The 18,904-nt window shown below is 25.1% G+C and overlaps 1 protein-coding gene across 1 annotated transcript in view; it reads left to right on the top strand.

The window, feature by feature from the left end:
* DENND1B (DENN domain containing 1B) overlaps positions 1–18,904 on the top strand; it is a 338,838-nt gene that overhangs the window by 146,428 nt on the left and 173,506 nt on the right. The gene's annotated exons all lie outside the window — the stretch shown is intronic.

Below are 18,904 nucleotides of genomic sequence, written 5' to 3'. Positions count from 1 at the left end.
CATTATTTGAAAAAGAAGGCATCTAAGTTTTTTTTTTTGGTTTCAGAACCATGGACAGCACTTTTTTATTGGTGGATGAATTTATCCACCAATCAGCAAGGACAACCCAGGTTGTTCACCAAAAATGGACCGGCATCTAAACTTACATTCTTGCATTTCAAATAAAGATACCAAGAGAATGAAGAAAATTTGATAATAGGAGTAAATTAGAAAGTTGCTTAACGTTGCATGACGCTCTATATGAATCGTGAAAGAAAATTTTTGGGTACAGTGTCTCTTTAAATCAATACAGTAGATAACATAGTAGTGGTTAAAAACATTGTCTGATGTGTTAATCATACATAGTAGTTGATGTTAAAAAAATACAGAAAGTCCATTGAGTTCAACCTATACAAATCTTAATATATTTACAATAAAAGCTCCAGTTCAACTTTAATTAATCCCATTAAAAAGGTGACCTATTTAACACAAGTAATCATATCCCTGAAATCTGTTTCTAGCCAGAAATGTATCTAAATCATTTTAAAATGTTTCTAAGGTGTTGGCATTTACTACCTCCTTAGGTAATGAGTTCCACAATTTTATTGCTCTTACAGTGAAAATGTTTATGTTGCAGGAGATTAAATCTCCTTTCCTCCATCCTTAAAGGGACATTAAACCCCAAAAAAATATTTCTCTTGCAAGGTGTATCCAGTCCACGGATTCATCCTTTACTTGTGGGATATTCTCCTTCCCTACAGGAAGTGGCAAAGAGAGCACACTGCAGAGCTGTCCATATAGCTCCCCCTCTAGCTCCACCCCCCAGTCATTCTCTTTGCCGGCTGCGGCCAAATTCATCAGATTTCAGTCGGACAACATCACGACTGTAGCTTACGTCAATCATCAGGGGGGAACAAAGAGTTCCCTAGCGATGACGGAAGTAACCAAAATAATAAGGTGGGCAGAGGATCACTCCTGCCAGCTCTCAGCAATTCACATCCCAGGAGTAGACAACTGGGAGGCGGATTTCCTAAGTCGTCAGACTTTTCACCCGGGGGAGTGGGAACTCCACCCGGAGGTGTTTGCCCAGCTGACTCGGTTATGGGGCACTCCAGAGTTGGATCTGATGGCGTCCCGTCAGAACACCAAACTTCCTCTCTACGGGTCCAGGTCCCGGGACCCCAAGGCGGTATTGATAGATGCTCTAGCAGTTCCTTGGTCCTTCAATCTGGCTTATGTTTTTCCACCGTTTCCCCTTCTCCCTCGTCTGGTCGCCAGAATCAAGCAGGAGAAGGCTTCGGTGATTCTGATAGCGCCTGCGTGGCCACGCAGGACTTGGTATGCAGACCTAGTGGACATGTCATCTGTCCCACCATGGACACTGCCAATGAGGCAGGATCTTCTAATACAGGGTCCGTTCAAGCATCCAAATCTCGTTTCTCTACGTCTGACTGCTTGGAGATTGAACGCTTAATTCTATCAAAGCGTGGTTTCTCTGAGTCAGTTATAGATACTCTGATTTAGGCTAGAAAGCCTGTCACCAGGAAAATCTACCATAAGATATGGCGGAAATATCTGGGTTGGTGTGAATCCAAGGGTTACTCATGGAGTAAGATTAGGATTCCCAGGATATTGTCTTTCCTCCAAGAAGGATTGGAAAAAGGATTGTCAGCTAGTTCCTTAAAGGGACAGATATCTGCTCTGTCTATCCTTTTACACAAGCGTCTGGCAGAGGTACCAGACGTTCAAGCGTTTGCTCAGGCTTTAGTCAGAATCAAGCCTGTCTATAAACCTGTGGCTCCGCCATGGAGTCTAAATCTAGTTCTTTCAGTTCTTCAAGGGGTTCCGTTTGAACCTTTACATTCCATAGACATTAAGTTGTTATCTTGGAAAGTTTTGTTTTTGGTAGCTATCTCTTCTCCTCGAAGAGTTTCAGAATTATCTGCCTTACAGTGTGTTTCACCTTACCTGGTGTTCCACGCAGATAAGGTAGTTTTGCGTACCAAGCCTGGTTTTCTTCCTAAAGTTGTTTCTAACAAGAATATTAACCAGGAAATAGTTGTTCCTTCTCTGTGTCCTAATCCATCTTCGAAGAAGGAAAGTCTATTACACAATCTTGATGTAGTTCATGCTTTAAAGTTCTATTTACAAGCAACTAAGGATTTCAGACAAACATCCTCCTTGTTTGTTATCTATTCTGGTAAGAGGAGAGGTCAGAAAGCGACTGCTACCTCTCTTTCCTTTTGGCTGAAAAGCATCATCCGTTTGGCCTATGAGACTGCTGACCAGCAGCCTCCTGAAACAATTACTGCTCATTCTACTAGAGCAGTGGCTTCCACATGGGCTTTCGAAAATGAGGCTTCTGTTGAACAGATTTGTAAGGCAGCGACTTGGTCTTCACTGCATACTTTTTCCAAATTTTCCAAATTCGATACTTTTGCTTCTTCGGAGGCTATTTTTGGGAGAAAGGTTTTGCAAGCAGTGGTGCCTTCCGTTTAAGGTACCTGTCTTGTTCCCTCCCTTCATTCGTGTCCTAGTATTGGTATCCCACAAGTAAAGGATGAATCCGTGGACTGGATACACCTTGCAAGAGAAAACAGAATTTATGCTTACCTGATAAATTACTTTCTCTTGCGGTGTATCCAGTCCACGGCCCGCCCTGGCATTTAAGTCAGGTAAAATTTTTTGTTTAAACTACAGTCACCACTGCACCCTATGGTTTCTCCTTTTTCTTCCTAACCTTTGGTCGAATGACTGGGGGGTGGAGCTAGAGGGGGAGCTATATGGACAGCTCTGCTGTGTGCTCTCTTTGCCACTTCCTGTAGGGAAGGAGAATATCCCACAAGTAAAGGATGAATCCGTGGACTGGATACACCGCAAGAGAAAGTAATTTATCAGGTAAGCATAAATTCTGTTTTCATGATTCAGACAGAGAATACAATTATTTTTTTTTGAATCATGAAAGAAAAAATTAGGGTTTAATATCCCTTTAAATTGTGACCTCTTGTTTCAAACCATTTTCTTGGAATAAACATAACTTCCACCATCTCTATAAATGGACCTTCAATATGTTTATATAAAGTAATTATGTCATCTCTCAAGCACCTTTTATTCTAGAGAAAACAGGCCCAGTTTGGCTATCCTCTCCTCATAGCTTAAACTCTCCATTCCCCTTATTAGCTTTCTGGCCCTTCTCTGAACTCTTTTTTAAGTCTGCAATGTCTTTTTTTTTTTTTAAATTGGTCCCCAGAACTGCACTCCATACTCAAGGTGAGGTCTTACCAGGGATTTATGTAGTGGCAGAATTATGCTTTCCTCCCTTAAATAAATGCCTCTTTTAATACATGCTAGTATCTTATTAGCCTTAGAAGCCACTGCCCTGCATTGTGCACCCATCATTAGCTTGTTATCTATTACTACTCCAAAATCCCTTTGCTCCTCTGTTTTGCTAAGTCTTGTCCCATTTAAATAATACATTGCCTGCTTATTTTTACTTCCAAAATGTAGAACCTTGCATATTCCAGTATTAAATCTCATTTACCATTTACCTGCCCATTCTTCTAAAAAAATTTTTAGATCACCTTGTAAATCAAGTTCATCCTGCTCTGACATTATGACCTTACACAACTTTGTATCATCTGCAAAAATAGAGATGTTGCTATTTATTCCTTGCTCCAAGTCATTAATAAAAATATTTAAAAGAACAGGGCCCAGTACTGATCCCTGGGGGACTCCACTGATTACCTTTGTCCAATCTAAATATGATCCGTTTGCTACTACTCATTGCTCCCTGTCTTTTATCCAGTTATTTATCCATGAGCTAACATTTTCAGCTATTCCCAGTCCCTTAATTTTGCACATTAATTAATTTGTACAAATTACATTTGTACATTAATCTCTGTGTGACACTGTATCAAACGCCTTTGCAAAATCCAAGTATATCACATCAACTGATTCCCCTTTATCTATATTTTGACTTACAGACTAATCTAATTAGATTTTACAAGGAAGTATCTTCCCCACTATTGATGTCAGACTAACTGGTCTATAGCTTCCTTGATCAGCCCTGTTTCCATTTTTAAAGAGTGGCACCACATCACCTTTACGCCAATCCCGGGGTACTATGCCTGAGGATAATGAGTCTTGAAAAATTAAGAGTAGAGGTTTGGCTATAACAGTGCTAAGTTCCCGTAAACCCTTGGGTGTATTCCATCTGGGCCTGGAGAAAAATAGACGTCTTTTATTGAAAGTTCACATCTGACTTATAAATAATCGTATAACAGTGACACTGCAGGACAATCAGTTACATCCCACAGGGTGACAAATTCTAGCTCCTAATTAGGGAAGTTGTCAAGATCTATCAGGATGCACTTGTTATATAGGGCTAGATTACAAGTGGCGTGCTATTTAGATTTTTGCTCATGCGCATACACCACTGGGAGTAAACTTTCAATGCGGGCGGATTAGCACGCTTATTACAAGTCGAAAGTAAAATGTTTGTACACGGGCTAATCCTGATGCGCTTTAACTTCAGGCTTTCGGATATCGAAACCATGCCAATTTTTCTCCCCATAGACTTTAATGGAGTGTGCCGTTTAAAAAACAAAAACAAAACACAGGTACATATGTATTTGAGTGGAAAGGGCTCCAAAGTCTATGTATATGTGTGTTTATACATATAAACATAGAAATACACATATATTGACATGTGTATATATACAATATAGCCCTTTCCATTCAAATACCATGTCATATACCATATAACCCTTATATTATTTTTTAACACTTATATAAATAATCTTTATTAGATAGTGTATATAATAGTGTAACACTTATATAAATAATCTTTATCAGATAGTGTATATAATAGTGTAACAACACTTATATAAATAATCTTTATCAGATAGTGTATATAATAGTGTAACAACACTTATATAAATAATCTTTATCAGATAGTGTATATAATAGTGTAACAACACTTATATAAATAATCTTTATCAGATAGTGTATATAATAGTGTAACAACACTTATATAAATAATCTTTATCAGATAGTGTATATAATAGTGTAACAACACTTATATAAATAATCTTTATCAGATAGTGTATATAATAGTGTAACAACACTTATATAAATAATCTTTATCAGATAGTGTATATAATAGTGTAACAACACTTATATAAATAATCTTTATCAGATAGTGTATATAATAGTGTAACAACACTTATATAAATAATCTTTATCAGATAGTGTATATAATAGTGTAACACTTATATAAATAATCTTTATCAGATAGTGTATATAATAGTGTAACAACACTTATATAAATAATCTTTATCAGATAGTGTATATAATAGTGTAACAACACTTATATAAATAATCTTTATCAGATAGTGTATATAATAGTGTAACAACACTTATATAAATAATCTTTATCAGATAGTGTATATAATAGTGTAACACTTATATAAATAATCTTTATCAGATAGTGTATATAATAGTGTAACAACACTTATATAAATAATCTTTATCAGATAGTGTATATAATAGTGTAACACTTATATAAATAATCTTTATCAGTTAGTGTATATAATAGTGTAGCACTTATATAAATAATCTTTATCAGATAGTGTATATAATAGTGTAACAACACTTATATAAATAATCTTTATCAGATAGTGTATATAATAGTGTAACAACACTTATATAAATAATCTTTATCAGATAGTGTATATAATAGTGTAACAACACTTATATAAATAATCTTTATCAGATAGTGTATATAATAGTGTAACAACACTTATATAAATAATCTTTATCAGATAGTGTATATAATAGTGTAACAACACTTATATAAATAATCTTTATCAGATAGTGTATATAATAGTGTAACACTTATATAAATAATCTTTATCAGTTAGTGTATATAATAGTGTAACAACACTTATATAAATAATCTTTATCAGATAGTGTATATAATAGTGTAACACTTATATAAATAATCTTTATCAGATAGTGTATATAATAGTGTAACAACACTTATATAAATAATCTTTATCAGATAGTGTATATAATAGTGTAACAACACTTATATAAATAATCTTTATCAGTTAGTGTATATAATAGTGTAACACTTATATAAATAATCTTTATCAGATAGTGTATATAATAGTGTAACACTTATATAAATAATCTTTATCAGATAGTGTATATAATAGTGTAACAACACTTATATAAATAATCTTTATCAGATAGTGTATATAATAGTGTAACACTTATATAAATAATCTTTATCAGATAGTGTATATAATAGTGTAACACTTATATAAATAATCTTTATCAGATAGTGTATATAATAGTGTAACAACACTTATATAAATAATCTTTATCAGATAGTGTATATAATAGTGTAACACTTATATAAATAATCTTTATCAGATAGTGTATATAATAGTGTAACAACACTTATATAAATAATCTTTATCAGATAGTGTATATAATAGTGTAACACTTATATAAATAATCTTTATCAGTTAGTGTATATAATAGTGTAACACTTATATAAATAATCTTTATCAGATAGTGTATATAATAGTGTAACAACACTTATATAAATAATCTTTATCAGATAGTGTATATAATAGTGTAACAACACTTATATAAATAATCTTTATCAGATAGTGTATATAATAGTGTAACACTTATATAAATAATCTTTATCAGATAGTGTATATAATAGTGTAACAACACTTATATAAATAATCTTTATCAGATAGTGTATATAATAGTGTAACAACACTTATATAAATAATCTTTATCAGATAGTGTATATAATAGTGTAACACTTATATAAATAATCTTTATCAGATAGTGTATATAATAGTGTAACAACACTTATATAAATAATCTTTATCAGATAGTGTATATAATAGTGTAACACTTATATAAATAATCTTTATCAGATAGTGTATATAATAGTGTAACACTTATATAAATAATCTTTATCAGATAGTGTATATAATAGTGTAACAACACTTATATAAATAATCTTTATCAGATAGTGTATATAATAGTGTAACAACACTTATATAAATAATCTTTATCAGATAGTGTATATAATAGTGTAACACTTATATAAATAATCTTTATCAGATAGTGTATATAATAGTGTAACAACACTTATATAAATAATCTTTATCAGATAGTGTATATAATAGTGTAACAACACTTATATAAATAATCTTTATCAGATAGTGTATATAATAGTGTAACAACACTTATATAAATAATCTTTATCAGATAGTGTATATAATAGTGTAACACTTATATAAATAATCTTTATCAGATAGTGTATATAATAGTGTAACAACACTTATATAAATAATCTTTATCAGATAGTGTATATAATAGTGTAACAACACTTATATAAATAATCTTTATCAGATAGTGTATATAATAGTGTAACAACACTTATATAAATAATCTTTATCAGATAGTGTATATAATAGTGTAACAACACTTATATAAATAATCTTTATCAGATAGTGTATATAATAGTGTAACACACTTATATAAATAATCTTTATCAGATAGTGTATATAATAGTGTAAACACTTATATAAATAATCTTTATCAGATAGTGTATATAATAGTGTAACACCTTATATAAATAATCTTTATCAGATAGTGTATATAATAGTGTAACAACACTTATATAAATAATCTTTATCAGATAGTGTATATAATAGTGTAACACTTATATAAATAATCTTTATCAGATAGTGTATATAATAGTGTAACACTTATATAAATAATCTTTATCAGATAGTGTATATAATAGTGTAACAACACTTATATAAATAATCTTTATCAGATAGTGTATATAATAGTGTAACACTTATATAAATAATCTTTATCAGATAGTGTATATAATAGTGTAACAACACTTATATAAATAATCTTTATCAGATAGTGTATATAATAGTGTAACACTTATATAAATAATCTTTATCAGATAGTGTATATAATAGTGTAACAACACTTATATAAATAATCTTTATCAGATAGTGTATATAATAGTGTAACACTTATATAAATAATCTTTATCAGTTAGTGTATATAATAGTGTAACACTTATATAAATAATCTTTATCAGATAGTGTATATAATAGTGTAACACTTATATAAATAATCTTTATCAGATAGTGTATATAATAGTGTAACACTTATATAAATAATCTTTATCAGATAGTGTATATAATAGTGTAACAACACTTATATAAATAATCTTTATCAGATAGTGTATATAATAGTGTAACACTTATATAAATAATCTTTATCAGATAGTGTATATAATAGTGTAACAACACTTATATAAATAATCTTTATCAGATAGTGTATATAATAGTGTAACACTTATATAAATAATCTTTATCAGATAGTGTATATAATAGTGTAACAACACTTATATAAATAATCTTTATCAGATAGTGTATATAATAGTGTAACAACACTTATATAAATAATCTTTATCAGATAGTGTATATAATAGTGTAACAACACTTATATAAATAATCTTTATCAGATAGTGTATATAATAGTGTAACAACACTTATATAAATAATCTTTATCAGATAGTGTATATAATAGTGTAACAACACTTATATAAATAATCTTTATCAGATAGTGTATATAATAGTGTAACAACCTTATATAAATAATCTTTATCAGATAGTGTATATAATAGTGTACAACACTTATATAAATAATCTTTATCAGATAGTGTATATAATAGTGTAACACTTATATAAATAATCTTTATCAGATAGTGTATATAATAGTGTAACACTTATATAAATAATCTTTATCAGATAGTGTATATAATAGTGTAACAACACTTATATAAATAATCTTTATCAGATAGTGTATATAATAGTGTAACACTTATATAAATAATCTTTATCAGATAGTGTATATAATAGTGTAACAACACTTATATAAATAATCTTTATCAGATAGTGTATATAATAGTGTAACACTTATATAAATAATCTTTATCAGATAGTGTATATAATAGTGTAACAACACTTATATAAATAATCTTTATCAGATAGTGTATATAATAGTGTAACACTTATATAAATAATCTTTATCAGATAGTGTATATAATAGTGTAACAACACTTATATAAATAATCTTTATCAGATAGTGTATATAATAGTGTAACAACACTTATATAAATAATCTTTATCAGATAGTGTATATAATAGTGTAACAACACTTATATAAATAATCTTTATCAGATAGTGTATATAATAGTGTAACAACACTTATATAAATAATCTTTATCAGATAGTGTATATAATAGTGTAACAACACTTATATAAATAATCTTTATCAGATAGTGTATATAATAGTGTAACAACACTTATATAAATAATCTTTATCAGATAGTGTATATAATAGTGTAACAACACTTATATAAATAATCTTTATCAGATAGTGTATATAATAGTGTAACACTTATATAAATAATCTTTATCAGATAGTGTATATAATAGTGTAACAACACTTATATAAATAATCTTTATCAGATAGTGTATATAATAGTGTAACAACACTTATATAAATAATCTTTATCAGATAGTGTATATAATAGTGTAACAACACTTATATAAATAATCTTTATCAGATAGTGTATATAATAGTGTAACAACACTTATATAAATAATCTTTATCAGATAGTGTATATAATAGTGTAACAACACTTATATAAATAATCTTTATCAGATAGTGTATATAATAGTGTAACACTTATATAAATAATCTTTATCAGATAGTGTATATAATAGTGTAACACTTATATAAATAATCTTTATCAGATAGTGTATATAATAGTGTAACAACACTTATATAAATAATCTTTATCAGTTAGTGTATATAATAGTGTAACACTTATATAAATAATCTTTATCAGATAGTGTATATAATAGTGTAACACTTATATAAATAATCTTTATCAGATAGTGTATATAATAGTGTAACAACACTTATATAAATAATCTTTATCAGATAGTGTATATAATAGTGTAACACTTATATAAATAATCTTTATCAGATAGTGTATATAATAGTGTAACAACACTTATATAAATAATCTTTATCAGATAGTGTATATAATAGTGTAACACTTATATAAATAATCTTTATCAGTTAGTGTATATAATAGTGTAACAACACTTATATAAATAATCTTTATCAGATAGTGTATATAATAGTGTAACACTTATATAAATAATCTTTATCAGATAGTGTATATAATAGTGTAACACTTATATAAATAATCTTTATCAGATAGTGTATATAATAGTGTAACACTTATATAAATAATCTTTATCAGATAGTGTATATAATAGTGTAACAACACTTATATAAATAATCTTTATCAGATAGTGTATATAATAGTGTAACACTTATATAAATAATCTTTATCAGATAGTGTATATAATAGTGTAACAACACTTATATAAATAATCTTTATCAGATAGTGTATATAATAGTGTAACACTTATATAAATAATCTTTATCAGATAGTGTATATAATAGTGTAACAACACTTATATAAATAATCTTTATCAGATAGTGTATATAATAGTGTAACACTTATATAAATAATCTTTATCAGATAGTGTATATAATAGTGTAACACTTATATAAATAATCTTTATCAGATAGTGTATATAATAGTGTAACAACACTTATATAAATAATCTTTATCAGATAGTGTATATAATAGTGTAACAACACTTATATAAATAATCTTTATCAGATAGTGTATATAATAGTGTAACAACACTTATATAAATAATCTTTATCAGATAGTGTATATAATAGTGTAACAACACTTATATAAATAATCTTTATCAGATAGTGTATATAATAGTGTAACAACACTTATATAAATAATCTTTATCAGATAGTGTATATAATAGTGTAACAACACTTATATAAATAATCTTTATCAGATAGTGTATATAATAGTGTAACACTTATATAAATAATCTTTATCAGATAGTGTATATAATAGTGTAACAACACTTATATAAATAATCTTTATCAGATAGTGTATATAATAGTGTAACAACACTTATATAAATAATCTTTATCAGATAGTGTATATAATAGTGTAACAACACTTATATAAATAATCTTTATCAGATAGTGTATATAATAGTGTAACACTTATATAAATAATCTTTATCAGATAGTGTATATAATAGTGTAACAACACTTATATAAATAATCTTTATCAGATAGTGTATATAATAGTGTAACACTTATATAAATAATCTTTATCAGTTAGTGTATATAATAGTGTAGCACTTATATAAATAATCTTTATCAGATAGTGTATATAATAGTGTAACAACACTTATATAAATAATCTTTATCAGATAGTGTATATAATAGTGTAACACTTATATAAATAATCTTTATCAGATAGTGTATATAATAGTGTAACAACACTTATATAAATAATCTTTATCAGATAGTGTATATAATAGTGTAACAACACTTATATAAATAATCTTTATCAGATAGTGTATATAATAGTGTAACAACACTTATATAAATAATCTTTATCAGATAGTGTATATAATAGTGTAACAACACTTATATAAATAATCTTTATCAGATAGTGTATATAATAGTGTAACAACACTTATATAAATAATCTTTATCAGATAGTGTATATAATAGTGTAACAACACTTATATAAATAATCTTTATCAGATAGTGTATATAATAGTGTAACACTTATATAAATAATCTTTATCAGATAGTGTATATAATAGTGTAACAACACTTATATAAATAATCTTTATCAGATAGTGTATATAATAGTGTAACACTTATATAAATAATCTTTATCAGATAGTGTATATAATAGTGTAACAACACTTATATAAATAATCTTTATCAGATTGTGTATATAATAGTGTAACAACACTTATATAAATAATCTTTATCAGATAGTGTATATAATAGTGTAACAACACTTATATAAATAATCTTTATCAGATAGTGTATATAATAGTGTAACAACACTTATATAAATAATCTTTATCAGATAGTGTATATAATAGTGTAACAACACTTATATAAATAATCTTTATCAGATAGTGTATATAATAGTGTACACTTTAATACTTATCAGATAGGTATAAATAGAAATCTTTATCAGATAGTGTATATAATAGTGTAACACTTATATAAATAATCTTTATCAGATAGTGTATATAATAGTGTACCACACTTATATAAATAATCTTTATCAGATAGTGTATATAATAGTGTAACACATATATAAATAATCTTTATCAGATAGTGTATAGTAATAGTGTAACAACACTTATATAAATAATCTTTATCAGATAGTGTATATAATAGTGTAACACTTATATAAATAATCTTTATCAGATAGTGTATATAATAGTGTAACACTTATATAAATAATCTTTATCAGATAGTGTATATAATAGTGTAACAACACTTATAAAAATAATCTTTATCAGATATTGTATATAATAGTGTAACAACACTTATATAAATAATCTTTATCAGATAGTGTATATAAGTGTAACACTTATATAAATAATCTTTATTCAGGATAGTGTATATAATAGTGTAACACTTATATAAATAATCTTTATCAGATAGTGTATATAATAGTGTACCAACACTTATATAAAATATCTTTATCAGATAGTGTGAAATAATATGTGTAGACACTTATATATATAATCTTTATCAGAGATAGTGGTATATAATAGTGTAACAACACTTATATAAATAATCTTTATCAGATAGTGTATATAATAGTGTTAACACTTATATAAATAATCTTTATCAGATAGTGGTATATAAATAGTGTTAACACTTATATAAATAATCTTTATCAGATAGGTGTATATAATAGTGTGAACAACACTTATATAAATAATCTTTATCAGATAGTGTATATAATAGTGTAACAACACTTATAAAAATAATCTTTATCAGATAGTGTATATAATAGTGTAACACTTATATAAATAATCTTTATCAGATAGTGTATATAATAGTGTACAACTCTATATAAATAATCTTTATCAGTTAGTGTATATAATAGTGTAACATATACACTTATATAAATAATCTTTATCAGATAGTGTATATAATAGTGTAACAACAATTATATAAAATAATCTTTATCAGATAGTGTATATAATAGTGTAACACACTTATATAAATAATCTTTATCAGATAGTGTATATAATAGTGTAACAACACTTATATAAATAATCTTTATCAGAAGTGTATATAATAGTGTAACAACACTTATATAAATTAATCTTTATCAGATAGTGTATATAATAGTGTAACAGCTTATATAAATAATCTTTATCAGATAGTGTATATAATAGTGTAACACTTATATAAATAATCTTTATCAGATAGTGTATATAATAGTGTAACACTTATATAAATAATCTTTATCAGATAGTGTATATAATAGTGTAACAACACTTATATAAATAATCTTTATCAGATAGTGTATATAATAGTGTAACACTTATATATAATAATCTTTATCAGATAGTGTATATAATAGTGTAACAACACTTATATAATAATCTTTATCAGATAGTGTATATAATAGTGTAACAACACTTATATAAATAATCTTTATCAGATAGTGTATATAATAGTGTAACAACACTTATATAAATAATCTTTATCAGATAGTGTATATAATAGTGTAACAACACTTATATAAATAATCTTTATCAGATAGTGTATATAATAGTGTAACACTTATATAAATAGATCTTTATCAGTTAGTGTATATAATAGTGTAACACTTATATAAATAATCTTTATCAGTTAGTGTATATAATAGTGTAACAACACTTATATAAATAATCTTTATCAGATAGTGTATATAATAGTGTAACACGTTATATAAATAATCTTTATCAGATAGTGTATATAATAGTGTAACACTTATATAAATAATCTTTATCAGATAGTGTATATAATAGTGTAACAACACTTATATAAATAATCTTTATCAGATAGTGTATATAATAGTGTAAACACTTATATAAATAATCTTTATCAGATAGTGTATATAATAGTGTAACAACACTTATATAAATAATCTTTATCAGATAGTGTATATAATAGTGTAACACTTATATAAATAATCTTTATCAGATAGTGTATATAATAGTGTAACACTTATATAAATAATCTTTATCAGATAGTGTATATAATAGTGTAACACTTATATAAATAATCTTTATCAGATAGTGTATATAATAGTGTAACAACACTTATATAAATAATCTTTATCAGATAGTGTATATAATAGTGTAACACACTTATATAAATAATCTTTATCAGATAGTGTATATAATAGTGTAACACTTATATAAATAATCTTTATCAGATAGTGTATATAATAGTGTAACACTTATATAAATAATCTTTATCAGATAGTGTATATAATAGTGTAACACTTATATAAATAATCTTTATCAGATAGTGTATATAATAGTGTAAACACTTATATAAATAATCTTTATCAGATAGTGTATATAATAGTGTAACACTTATATAAATAATCTTTATCAGTTAGTGTATATAATAGTGTAACACTTATATAAATAATCTTTATCAGATAGTGTATATAATAGTGTAACAACACTTATATAAATAATCTTTATCAGATAGTGTATATAATAGTGTAACAACACTTATATAAATAATCTTTATCAGATAGTGTATATAATAGTGTAACAACACTTATATAAATAATCTTTATCAGATATTGTATATAATAGTGTAACAACACTTATATAAATAATCTTTATCAGATAGTGTATATAATAGTGTAACAACACTTATATAAATAATCTTTATCAGATAGTGTATATAATAGTGTAACAACACTTATATAAATAATCTTTATCAGATAGTGTATATAATAGTGTAACACTTATTATAAATAATCTTTATCAGATAGTGTATATAATAGTGTAACAACACTTATATAAATAATCTTTATCAGATAGTGTATATAATAGTGTAACACTTATATAAATAATCTTTATCAGATAGTGTATATAATAGTGTAAACACTTATATAAATAATCTTTATCAGATAGTGTATATAATAGTGTAACACTTATATAAATAATCTTTATCAGATAGTGTATATAATAGTGTAACAACACTTATATAAATAATCTTTATCAGATAGTGTATATAATAGTGTAAACACTTATATAAATAATCTTTATCAGTTAGTGTATATAATAGTGTAACACTTATATAAATAATCTTTATCAGATAGTGTATATAATAGTGTAACAACACTATATAAATAATCTTTATCAGATAGTGTATATAATAGTGTAACAACACTTATATAAATAATCTTTATCAGATAGTGTATATAATAGTGTAACAACACTTATATAAATAATCTTTATCAGATAGTGTATATAATAGTGTAAAACACTTATATAAATAATCTTTATCAGATAGTGTATATAATAGTGTAACAACACTTATATAAATAATCTTTATCAGATAGTGTATATAATAGTGTAACAACACTTATATAAATAATCTTTATCAGATAGTGTATATAATAGTGTAACAACACTTATATAAATAATCTTTATCAGATAGTGTATATAATAGTGTAACAACACTTATATAAATAATCTTTATCAGATAGTGTATATAATAGTGTAACAACACTTATATAAATAATCTTTATCAGATAGTGTATATAATAGTGTAACAACACTTATATAAATAATCTTTATCAGATAGTGTATATAATAGTGTAACACTTATATAAATAATCTTTATCAGATAGTGTATATAATAGTGTAACAACACTTATATAAATAATCTTTATCAGATAGTGTATATAATAGTGTAACACACTTATATAAATAATCTTTATCAGATAGTGTATATAATAGTGTAACACTTATATAAATAATCTTTATCAGATAGTGTATATAATAGTGTAACACTTATATAAATAATCTTTATCAGATAGTGTATATAATAGTGTAACAACACTTATATAAATAATCTTTATCAGATAGTGTATATAATAGTGTAACACTTATATAAATAATCTTTATCAGATAGTGTATATAATAGTGTAACACTTATATAAATAATCTTTATCAGATAGTGTATATAATAGTGTAACAACACTTATATAAATAATCTTTATCAGATAGTGTATATAATAGTGTAACACTTATATAAATAATCTTTATCAGATAGTGTATATAATAGTGTAACAACACTTATATAAATAATCTTTATCAGATAGTGTATATAATAGTGTAACACTTATATAAATAATCTTTATCAGATAGTGTATATAATAGTGTAACACTTATATAAATAATCTTTATCAGATAGTGTATATAATAGTGTAACAACACTTATATAAATAATCTTTATCAGATAGTGTATATAATAGTGTAACAACACTTATATAAATAATCTTTATCAGATAGTGTATATAATAGTGTAAACACTTATATAAATAATCTTTATCAGATAGTGTATATAATAGTGTAACACTTATATAAATAATCTTTATCAGTTAGTGTATATAATAGTGTAACAACACTTATATAAATAATCTTTATCAGATAGTGTATATAATAGTGTAACACTTATATAAATAATCTTTATCAGATAGTGTATATAATAGTGTAACAACACTTATATAAATAATCTTTATCAGATAGTGTATATAATAGTGTAACACTTATATAAATAATCTTTATCAGATAGTGTATATAATAGTGTAACACTTATATAAATAATCTTTATCAGATAGTGTATATAAATAGTGTAACAACACTTATATAAATAATCTTTATCAGATAGTGTATATAATAGTGTAACAACACTTATATAAATAATCTTTATCAGATAGTGTATATAATAGTGTAACAACTTATATAAATAATCTTTATCAGATAGTGTATATAATAGTGTAACACTTATATAAATAATCTTTATCAGATAGTGTATATAATAGTGTAACAACACTATATAAATAATCTTTATCAGATAGTGTATATAATAGTGTAACAACCTTATATAAATAATCTTTATCAGATAGTGTATATAATAGTGTAACAACACTTATATAAATAATCTTTATCAGATAGTGTATATAATAGTGTACAACACTTATATAAATAATCTTTATCAGATAGTGTATATAATAGTGTAAACACTTATATAAATAATCTTTATCAGATAGTGTATATAATAGTGTAACAACACTTATATAAATAATCTTTATCAGATAGTGTATATAATAGTGTAACACTTATATAAATAATCTTTATCAGATAGTGTATATAATAGTGTAACACTTATATAAATAATCTTTATCAGATAGTGTATATAATAGTGTAACAACACTTATATAAATAATCTTTATCAGATAGTGTATATAATAGTGTAACACTTATATAAATAATCTTTATCAGATAGTGTATATAATAGTGTAACAACACTTATATAAATAATCTTTATCAGATAGTGTATATAATAGTGTACAACACTTATATAAATAATCTTTATCAGATAGTGTATATAATAGTGTAACAACACTTATATAAATAATCTTTATCAGATAGTGTATATAATAGTGTAACAACACTTATATAAATAATCTTTATCAGATAGTGTATATAATAGTGTAACACTTATATAAATAATCTTTATCAGATAGTGTATATAATAGTGTAACACTTATATAAATAATCTTTATCAGATAGTGTATATAATAGTGTAACAACACTTATATAAATAATCTTTATCAGATAGTTTTTATAATAGTGTAACACTTATATAAATAATCTTTATCAGATAGTGTATATAATAGTGTAACACTTATATAAATAATCTTTATCAGATAGTGTATATAATAGTGTAACAACACTTATATAAATAATCTTTATCAGATAGTGTATATAATAGTGTAAACACTTATATATAAATAATCTTTATCAGATAGTGTATATAATAGTGTAACACTTATATAAATAATCTTTATCAGATAGTGTATATAATAGTGTAACACTTATATAAATAATCTTTATCAGATAGTGTATAATAATACGTGTAACACTTTATATAATAATCTTTATCAGATAGTGTATATAATAGTGTAACACACTTATATAAATAATCTTTATCAGATAGTGTATATAATAGTGTAACACACTTATATAAATAATCTTTATCAGATAGTGTATATAATAGTGTAACACTTATATAATAATCATTATCAGATAGTGTATATAATAGTGTAACAACACTTTATATAAATAATCTTTATCAGATAGTGTATATAATAGTGTAACACTTATATAAATAATCTTTATCAGTATAGTGTATATAATAGTGTAACACACTTATATAAATAATCTTTATCAGATAGTGTATATAATAGTGTAACACTTATATAAATAATCTTTATCAGATAGTGTATATAATAGTGTAACAACACTTATATAAATAATCTTTATCAGATAGTGTATATAATAGTGTAACACTTATATAAATAATCTTTATCAGATAGTGTATATAATAGTGTAACAACACTTATATAAATAATCTTTATCAGATAGTGTATATAATAGTGTAACAACACTTATATAAATAATCTTTATCAGATAGTGTATATAATAGTGTAACAACACTTATATAAATAATCTTTATCAGATAGTGTATATAATAGTGTAACACTTATATAAATAATCTTTATCAGATAGTGTATATAATAGTGTAACAACACTTATATAAATAATCTTTATCA

The sequence above is a fragment of the Bombina bombina genome, chromosome 10 (genome assembly GCF_027579735.1).
Source record: "Bombina bombina isolate aBomBom1 chromosome 10, aBomBom1.pri, whole genome shotgun sequence".
Lineage (NCBI taxonomy): Eukaryota > Metazoa > Chordata > Amphibia > Anura > Bombinatoridae > Bombina > Bombina bombina.
Note: the sequence above shows the minus strand (reverse complement) of the source record. Positions and strands in the feature narration are given on the sequence as shown.